The sequence below is a fragment of the Orycteropus afer genome, unplaced genomic scaffold (assembly GCF_000298275.1).
Source record: "Orycteropus afer afer isolate SDZICR_OR568_19922 unplaced genomic scaffold, OryAfe1.0 scaffold00540, whole genome shotgun sequence".
NCBI classification, from domain to species: domain Eukaryota; kingdom Metazoa; phylum Chordata; class Mammalia; order Tubulidentata; family Orycteropodidae; genus Orycteropus; species Orycteropus afer.
The window spans coordinates 501231-511999 of NW_006922127.1; positions in this window are offsets into that span (position 1 = coordinate 501231).

Here is a 10769-nt window from a genome sequence, read left to right on the forward strand (position 1 = left end):
CATTGTGGGAAATTGCAATCAATATCATGAGACAAAGTGTATGTGAGCTGCTGTATGGAAAGTGAATTTGCTCTGTAAACTTTCACCCAAATCACAATAAATTTAAAAAGAAAAATAAAGTGAAGGATAAGTTATTTTATCTGGACCCTCCCACAACTAAAAAGGAGACACAACACTTGGTGGACTCCTTTGGATTTTGGAGGCAACACATCCTTCATTTGGGTGTACTACTCTGGCCTACTTATCAAGTGACTCAAAAACTGCTAGTTTTGTGTGGGGCCCAAAACAGGAGACGGCTGTGCATCAGGTTCAGGCTTCTGTACAATGCAGTCTGACACCTGGACCATACGAGCTGATCCAATGGTGCCTGAGTTGTCAGTGGCAGAAAGAAATGCTGTTTAGAGTCTCTGGCAGGCCTCTATTGGTGAATCAGTGCAGACTCTCACAATTTTAGAGCAAATACCTGCCATCCTCTGCAGGTAACTACTCTACTTTTGATAAACAGCTCTTGGTTTGTTACTGGGCCTTTGTAGAGACTGAACACCCAACCATGGGCCACCAAGTTACCATGTGGCCCGAGCTACCCATCATGAACTGAGTGTTGTCTGACCCACAGAGTCATAAGGTGGATGTGCACAGCAGCCCTCCAGCATTAAATGGAAGTGATGTATCAGAGATCAGGCTTAAGCAAGACCTGAAAGCATGAATGGCATGAGGAAGTGGCTCACATGCCCATAGTCACCACTTCTGTTACATTACCTTTCCCCTCCCAGTCTGCACCTACAGCCTCATGTGGAGTTCCTTATGATCAGTTGATTGAGGAAGAGAAAACTTGTGCCTGGTTTATAGATGGTTCTGCATGACATGTAGGCACCACTCAAAAGTGGACAGCAGTGGCACTGCAGCCCCTTTCTGGGACCTCCCTGAAGGACAGTGGGGAATGGAAACCCTTCCAAGGGGCAGAACTTTGAGCAGAGTACCTGTTCACTTTGCTTGGAAGGAGACTTGGCCAGATATGTGATTGTTACTGATTCTTGGACTGTGCCCAATGGCTTGGCTGGCTGGTCAGGGACTTAGAAGGAACATGATTGGAAAATTGGTGACAAGGAGGTATGGGGAAGAGGTACATGAAAAGACCTCTCTGAGTGGGCAAAAATAAAGATATCTGTATCTCATATGACTGTTCACCAAAGAGTGACCTCGGCAGACAAGGATTTTAACAATCAAGTGAATCAGAAGACAAATTCTATGGAAACCATCAACCTCTTTCCCTAGCCACTCTCAATAGGCTCATGAACAAAGTGGCTGTGGTGGCAGGGATGGAGGTTATGCATGGACTCAGTAACACGGACTTCCATTCACTCAGGCCAACTTAGCTACAGACATTGCTTAACTGCCCAATCTGCCAGCAGCAGAGACCAACTCTGAGACCCTAGTATGAAACTATTTCTTGGAGCAATCAGCTAGCAATCTAGTGGAAGGTTGGTTACACTGGACCACTTCAATCACAGAAAAGGCAGCATTTTGTTCTTATTGGAATAGACACTTTGGATATGGATTTGCCTTCCCTACACGCAATGCTTCTGCCCAAACTAATCTAAAATCTATGGACTTAGAGAATGCCTTACCCACTACCATGGTATCCCATGCCGCATCATCTCAGATCAAGGGATTCACTTTACAGTAAATGAAGGTAGGCAGTGGGCCCATGCTCATGAAATTCACTGGTTTTTAACATGTTCTCCATCATCCTGAAGGAGCTGGCATGATAGAATGACGGAATGGCCTTCTAAAGACACAATTACAATACCAGCTAGGTGGCAATATCCTGCAGGGTTGGGGAAATGATCTCCAAGAGGCTGTATAATCAGTGTCCAATATACGGTGCTGTTTCCCAAACAGCTAGATTCACAGGTCCAGGGACCAAAGGGTAGAAATAGGAGTGACACTATTGACTGCTACCCCTAGTGACCCTCTCATGACATTTTTACTTCCTGTCCCTGTAACCCTATGTTCTGCTGGTCCAGTGGTCTTAGTTCCAAGGGGAGGTATCATCCTACCAGGAGACACAACACTGATTCCATTGAACTGGAAGCTAAGTATGCCACCTGGCCAGTCTGGCCTCCTCATGCCTCTGAATCAACAGGCAAACTGAGGAGTTATGGTATTGGTTGGTGTGATTGATCCTGACTGGAAAATTGGATTGATATTACATAATGGAGGTAAAGATGAGTGTGTCTGCGATATAGGGGATTCCTTAGGCTGTCTCTTAGCACTACTAAGCCTTGTGATTAAAGTCAGTGGAAAACTTGTTATTGCTATTGTTAAGTGTCGTCGAGTTCGTCTCGACTCATAGCAACCCGATGACAGCAGAACGAAACACTGCCAGGTCCTGCACTATCCTCACAATTGCTACCATGCTTGAGCGCACTGTTACTGCCAGGATGTCAACCCATCTCCTTGAGGGTATTCCCCTTTCTCACTGACCCCACTACTTCACCAAGTATGATACCCTTCTCCAGGGACTGGTCTTTCCTGATAACATGACCAAAGTAAGAGAGACAGTCTGGCCACCCTCACTTCTACGGAGCACTCTGGCTGTACTTCCGCTAAGACCAATTTGTTCGTTCTGGCAGTCCGTGGTATATTCACTATTCTTTGCCAAAACCATAATTCAAATGCATCAACTCGTCTTCAGTCTTCCTTATTGTGGGGCTGTAAATTACTTAGTATGACTTTTCTAGCTATAGTCTTTGTAACTCCCATCAGATGACTGGGTGGGACCACGCAAATAAGATGTGTAGAACTTTGATGTTGGGATAGGCTAGTTTTGTCACTCTTCCAGGCTCCAAAGGAGCCCTCCTAGAGGCAGAAAGGGGGATCTCACTGCCATCAAGAGAGAAAAGCCGGAAGGAGAATGAAGTGTGTCCTTGCACCAGAGACATGGACCTCCTTGGCTGAAAGATGCCCAGCTGAGAGACAGACACCTAGCTGAGAAAGAGATGCCCAGCCGAAAGATGGTGGCAGTGGGGGGCATGTGTTGTTGTTGTTGTTTGCCATCGAGTCGGCCCGACTTATAGTGACCCCTCCTTGGGTTTCCGAGGCAGTATCACTACGGAAGTAGGATTGCCCAACCTTCCTTCTGAGGAGTGGCTGGTGGGTTTGAACCGCCAGCCTTCTGGTGAGCAGTCAAGTGCCTTAGGCACTATGCTACCAGAGCTCCTGGGGGGCATGTAGGTGTACCTATTGGCGGAGCTAAAAGAGTTTGGTAACGCTTGCCTGAGCAGGGCAGAGGCCAGGCTGAGTGGCCAAGAGCCAGAGAGGCATGTCTGAGGGTATAGCAGAGGGCAGAGTGTCCTGATCGAAGAACTGTAACCTGAGCACGTTCCTGAACCTGACTTGTAACCTGTTACTTCCCTAATAAACCCCATAATCGTATTATCTGTGAGTTCTGTGTGGCCATTGCAAAGAGTTATCGAACCCAGCAGAGAAGTAGTGACATGGGAGGAACAACTGGTGTCAAGAGTTAGTAAAAATGTTGGAGGGTGGCGGCATGTCTGGCCTCATAGGATAAGCCTTGGGCTGTGGAGGGTGACTCTGTTTCCCCCTTGAGGTTGGAGGAGGTCAGAAGGTGCGGCCTCCACATCCTTTTCACACTTAATCATTGTCCACCTTTCATATGCATATGAGGCAACTGAAAAGACCAAGGCTTGGGTCAGGTACACCTTAGTTCTCAAAGTGACATGTTTGCTTTTTAACACTTTAAAGTATATTTTAAAAGACTTTGAAGAGGTTCTCTGAGGCAGGTTTGCCCAAAGTAATACATCATGTGATTTCTTGACTGTGACTTCCATGAGCCTCGATTGTGGACCCAAGTAAAATGAAATCAATGATAGGGTAGTTGTGATGATTAAGAAGGAATCCAGAAGAGATTTATAATAGCTCCTGGACCAAAAGAAACATTCCATTGTGTGAACTACTATTGCATGATCATGTTTGGTTAACTACTTACACAGAACATTGCCTGACTACTCCACTGCCTGTCCCCATGGGGCTGCCTGGGTTTCTGCCCTCAAATTGTGGTCCCTGATATCACTGGGTGTTGAATGGCTACCAGTACCCTTTCCACTCACTAATCATCTCCCTGAAGGGTAGGCCCTCTTCCTCTGACCCTGAGGCACTGTTTGAAGTTACCCCACCTGCCTGACTCCCATAATTCCTGAGCCATAGCACCTCCCATTCCTGTCCCTGGACCCATCTATCCACCCTGACCATAGGTCATTGTAGGCTACAATGTGTCCCTCATTAGTGCCATATTCCCCAGCCCCTTCCTTCTCCATGCTGCCTGTTCCAGTGGTCTACTGCCTCTCTCCATGGGCCACGGAGGCTGAAATCCCAGCATAAAACCTTACATTTTAGGTAAGAAAATCCACCCCAAACCCACTGCCATGGAGCCAATTCCACTTCACAGTGCCCCTAGAGGACAGAGGGGAACAACCCCATAGCATTTCCAAGACTGTAAATCTTGAAGGAAGCAAAACCCAAACCTAACCCACTGCTATGGACTCAATTCTGACTCACAGTGCCCCTAGAGGACAGAGTGGAACTGCCCCACAGGGTTTCCAAGGCTGTCAATCTTTACAGAAGCAAAGCCCAAACCACACCCACTGCCGTGGAGTCCATTCTGACTCACAGCGCCTCTAGAGGACAGAGTGGAACTGCCCCAGAGGGTTTCCAAGGCTGTCAGTCTTCACAGAAGCAAAGCCCAAACCACACCCACTGCTGTGGAGTCGATTCTGACCCACAGCACCCCTAGAGGACAGAGTAGAACTGCCCCACAGGGTTTCCTAGGCTGTCAATCTTCACAGAAACAAAGCCCAAACCACACCCACTGCTATGGAGTCCATTCTGACTCACAGCACCCCTAGAGGACAGAGTGGAACTGCCTCACAGCGTTTCCAAGGCTGTCAAACTTCATACAAAAACCAAACAAACTCACTGAGTTGGATCTGACTCACAGCGACCCCTCCTTGGGTTTCTGAGGTGATATCACTATGGAAGTAGATTGCCCAATCTTCCTCAGAAGGAAGATTGGGCAATCTAACTCACTGCCGTCAAGTCTATTCTGACTCATAGAGACCCCTTTTGGGTTTACAAGATGATAAATCTTTAGGGAAGTAGATTGCCCAGTCTTCCCTCCATGCAGTAGCTGTTGGGTTTGAACCACCAATCTTCTGGTTAGCAATCAACTGTCTTAGGCACTACACCACCAGAGCTCCTTAATCTTTATGGAAGCAATACCCAAACCAAACCTATTGCTATGGAGTCAATTCTGACTCACAGCGCCCCTAGAGGACAGAGCAGAACTACCCCATAGGTTTACCCAGGCTGTGAATCTTCACAGAAGCAAAGCCTTCTAGTTGATTCTGACTCACAGCGCCCCTAGAGGACAAAGTAGAACCTCTCTGTACAGTTTTCAAGGCTATAAATCTTTACGGAAGCAGACTGCCACATCTGTCCCCTTCCGAGCGGCTGGTAGGTTCAAATTGCTGATCTTTATAGTGTCAACCATGCACTTTAACCATTGTGCCACCCATGGTCCTTAGAAAACCTACCAGTTCCTTTAATTTTTCAATTTTTATCATGGTGAAACACATGCAACAAAACATTTCAACCATTTTTTTAGTGACCTTAGCTACAGTCACCATATCGTGGAACCATCACCGTTATCTGTTTCCAGATCTCTCATCACTTTTTACACAAACTCACTATTGTTGAACAACACCTCCTCCCATTCCCCGCCCACCTGCGCCAGGTCACCACCAGTCCTTATGCATTTTTGCCTGTTCTGTGTACTTCGTATGAATAGGAATATACAGTTCTTATCCTTTTGTGTTGGACTTCTTTCACTCAGCCTTATGTTTTCAAGGTTCACCCATGTCATATCATGTACCAGGACTTCATTTCTCTCTGTAGTTAATATTTTATTGTATGCAGGTACCATATTTTGATTATCCATTCATATGCTGATGGGCACTTGGGTTGTTTCCACCTTTTGGGTATTGTGAATAGACTGCCAACTTCTTGAATGAAACAAAAGCCTTGATCCTCCAAGGCTGACTGAAGGAAGGATCTCACTGTGGTAAAGACCCTGTACTCCTCTTTGCTTGGGTGCTTCACTCATTTCCACCGCCACCATGGAGCTGGTCTTTGGGGTCACCACTCTGCCAGGGAGCATGCCACAGGTGTGGACACCTGCTTCTTCAACTTCCATCAGCACATCTGAGAGCGGGATGTCACCTTTGTCAAGATCCTACTGAAGACTCACATATCACAAGGGCAGATGTGGCCTGGTGCCTCCAGAGCCCACCAGATGGTCTCCTGCCCGGTCGTACCTGTGCCTCGACCCACTCAAGCTCTGGAACCAGGAAACACATAGGTAAAGCGCTTCCGTAAAGCCAGGAGAGGAGAGGGAACTGCAAGACTGCGGCGTGCCTGGATCTTCTCAGCCACCAACTCTTCCCACTTAGCTGCTGCTTGTTTGTTGTTGTTGTTATTGTGGGAAGTATACACAACAAAATACACACCAATTTACCAATGTGTACTGTGCCATTCAGTAGCATCTGGAACACCCTTGGTATTTCCGTCTGCCTGGTTGACCCTCACCCATTCTCAGAGTTTGGCCCCTGTGCTCCATGAAGACTTTCCTAAGCATGCTGGTCAACCAACCCCTGCTCCTCCACACAACCTGTAGGAGCCACAGGTCTAAATTATCTTCAGACCATCTTGTTTAGAAATCGTAGAGAACTTCAAGTGGATGTCTTTGGTCATTTAAGTTCTTGTTTAAAAAGCAACTATAAGGTGGGTATTAATGTTGTTAGCTGCTGGTGAGCTGGTCTCTGACGCATGGCGCTCCCACGCATAACTGAACAAATCACTGTCCAGTCCCACACCATCCCCCCAAGGGGCTGTGAACTGGGTTGTTAGCTTCCATAGGGTTTGCACTGGCTGATTTTCAGGAGATCTCCAGGCCTTTCTTCCTAGTCTGTCTTAGTCTGGAAGCCCCACTGAAACCTGTTCAGCATCACGTCGTTGTTAGGTGCCATCGAGTCGGCACCGATTCATCGCAACCCTGTGTACAACAGCATGAAATACTGCTCGGACCTGTGCCAGCCTCACTGTGCTTGCTGTACCTGAGCCCATCGTTGCAGCCACTGTGTCAATCCATCTCACTGAGGGCCTTCCCCTTTTTTGTTGACCCTCCACTTTATGAAGCATGATGTCTTTCTCCGAGGAATGGTCCCTTCTGACACCATGAGCAAAGTAGGTGAGACTAAGCCTGGCCATTCTCGCTTCCAAGGAGCATTCCAGCTGTACTTCTTCCAAGACAGATTTGTTAGTTCTTCTGGCAGTCCATGGTTCTTTCATCATTCTTCACCAACAGCACAACCCAAAAGCATCAACTCTTCTTCGCTATTCCATATTCATTACTCAGCTCTCACATGCATGTGAGGTAATTCAGCATTATATGATTCAACACCACAGCCAGGCGCAAACACCCACTGACAGGCGGGGGTGATGGCTGTGCAATTAGGTGCACTGTCTGGGAACTGAACCCAGTTATTCCTCATGGAATGCAAAAAATTCTACTACGGAGCTATGTGGTGCAGTGCCTAAGGCATTTGACTTGCTAACTAGAAGGTTGGTGGTTCAAACCCACTAGCTACTCCATGAAAGGAAGATGGGGCAATCTACTTCTGTAAAGATTTACTGCCTTGGAAATACAATGGAGGTCGCTATGAGTCAGAACTGAGTCTACGGCAGTGGGTTTGTTTTTTGATTCTGAGCTGCCACTGCCCCCAATGGAGGATGTACTTTTTAGTGCAAATAACATCTTGTTGACTAGCAGTAATTGAAGAAATAAAGACAGAATTTAATTCCCTCCCACAGTAAGGAGTCCGGGGAAGGCAGCTGGGATTGGAAGTGCCGAGTCAACAATGCCATGAGGGACAAGCAGGCCCCTCTATCCTTCTGCGTAAGATCTCTGATGCTGCTTTAGGCTTTACGGTCAGATAAGGGGACCAGTACAGTTTGCAAAACTACACAGAAAGAGAAAGCAGAACAAAGAGGTTTTCCCCTTGTTGGGTCCTGTCTTTTAATCAGCAAGCAAATTCTTCCAGGAACTACTCAGAAAAATCCCCTTATATCTCATCAGCCAGAACTGGGTCACACGGCAACCTTTAGCCCAGTCACTACAAAGAGGGGGAGATGACTGACTTATGCCAAACAGGATATGGTAGTTAAATTGTTGTTGTTATGTGCCGTTGAGTCTGTCCTATGGTAGTTAAGGTGAGTCAATTTGGCTGGGCCTGATTTCGAATGGCTGGGCAACTAGATGTAGTATTCCCCATGATGAGACTGGGAATCAACTCCATGGTGGAATCTATTGGAGCAGCTGCCTTAGGCATGTGGTCTGCTTCTAGTATATAAGAAGACAGCTTTGAGACAGGTCTTTGAGCTTCCTGGCATGCCTGGACCCTGCATGTAGCCAAGTCGTCACTCAGCAGCCTGCCATATTTCCTGCCGATCTTGGGACTGTCTCTGGATTTGAACTACTGGCCTTCTGTGTTGTTTGATAATCTTGGGACTGTGCCACTGTACTTGTCAGCCTTGGGTTTGTCAGCCTCAGCAGCCAGCAGCTGCAGTGGGTTAGGAGCAAGAGGCAAAGCTAAAGCCCAAGGTCAAGGGGCTTTCACCCAGCCCCTAGAGCTGGTACTTTGAACTTGGACTTCTAGCCTCCAAAATTGTAAGAGAATAAATCCCTGTTTGTTAAAGCCATACATTTGTGGAATTTGTGTTAGAGTGGCACTAAATTAAAACCAAACTAAACTCACTGCCATTGAGTTGATTCAACTCATAGCGACCCCTCCTTGGGTTTCTGAAGTGGTATCACTATGGAAGTAGATTGCCCAACCTTCCTTCTGAGGAGTGGCTGGTGGGTTTGAACCGCCAGTCTTCTGGTTAGCAGTCAAATTCCTTAGGCACTATGCCACCAGAGCTCCCAGAGTTGTTGTTGTTGTTAAGTGCTGTCAAGTCGTTTCCGACTCATAGTGACCCCATGCACAGCAGAACGAAACACTGCCCGATCCCGCGCCAGCCCCACAATCCCTGCTATACTTGAGCCCATCATCGCAGCCACCATGTCAATCCATCTCCTTGAAGGCCTCCCCCTCTTTCGTCGACCCTCCACCCTACCAAGCATGACATCCTTCTCCAGGGAATGGTCCCTTCTTACAACATGACCAAAATAGGTGAGACGAAGTCTGGCCATTCTCACTTCCGAGGGGCATTCTGGCTGCACTTCCTCCAGGACAGATCTGTTAGTTCTTTTAGCAGTCCACGGTACTTTCAGCATTCTTCACCAGCACCACAACTCAAAAGCATCAACTCTTCTTCGGTCTTCCTTATTCATTGTCCAGCTCTCACATGCATACCAGGCGATTGGAAATATCATGGCTTGTGTCAGGCACACCTTAGTCCTCAATGAGATATCCTTGCTCCTCAGCACTTGAAACAGTTCCTTCGCAGCTCCCAGAGGGGCACTACCAAAAAATCCAAACTCAGTGCCATCAAGTTGGATTCAACTCACAGTGACCCCTCCTTGGGTTTCCAAGGCGGTATCACTATGGAAGTAGATTGCCCAACCTTCCTTCCAAGTAGTGGCTGGTGGGTTTGAACTGTCAGCCTTCTGGTTAGCAGTCAAATGCCTTGGGCACTATGCCACCAGAGGACCAAATAGCCCTAGTGTTAACTCCCTGCCCTCCCGCTACTGGGCAGGGTTCTCCCTCTCCCAGAACAAGGATCTCCCTCACACTCACTTCCATGAACAAAATCAGGGTTCTGTAGCAGGAAAGGGGGGACAGAGTGGCTTTTGTGTAAGGAAGGTAAGTGTCAGCCACAGTGGAGAAAAGGAGAGTCATCGGTAAATGATATACAAACCGAGAAAAAAAAAAACTCACTGCTATCCAGTCAATTCGACTCATAGCGACACCTCCTTGGGTTTCCAAGGTGGTATCTGTATGGAAATAGATGGCCCCATCTTCCTTCCCAGGAGTGGCTAGTGGATTTGAACCACCAGCCGTCTGGTTAGCAGTCAAATGCCTTCAGCACTATGACACCAGAACTCCTAAATGATACATAAGAAGCATAAACACTTGCCTTCCCACATACAAAATGACAGAGTCCCCATCTTCTGCCTCCTTCAGGAGGAAAAGCAGTGCCCCTAATATAGAGTTTGAAGATCTAAGTTCAAGTCCTGAGTGCTTGGTGTCAGGTGCCTTCGAGTTGATTCCCACTCATAGGAACCCCATGGTACAGGACAGAACTGCCCCACAGGGTTTCCAAGGCTGCCATCTTTACAGACACAAAGGCCAAACCAAACTCACTGCCATGGAGTCAATTCCGACTTACAGCACCCCTACAGGACAGAGTGGAACTGCACCACAGGGTTTTGTAGATTGTCAATGTTTATGGAAGCAAAGCACAAACCAAACCCACTGCCACGGAGTTGATTCTGATCCACAGCGTCCCTAGAGGACAGAGTGGAACCCTTCTGGAACAGGGTTTCCAAGGTTGTCAATCTTATGGAAGAAAAGCCCAAATCAAACCCACTGCTGTGGAGTTGATTCTGACTCACAGCGCCCCTAGAGGACAGAGTGGAACTGCCCCATAGGGTTTCCAAGGCTGTCAATTTTTACAGAAGCAAAATC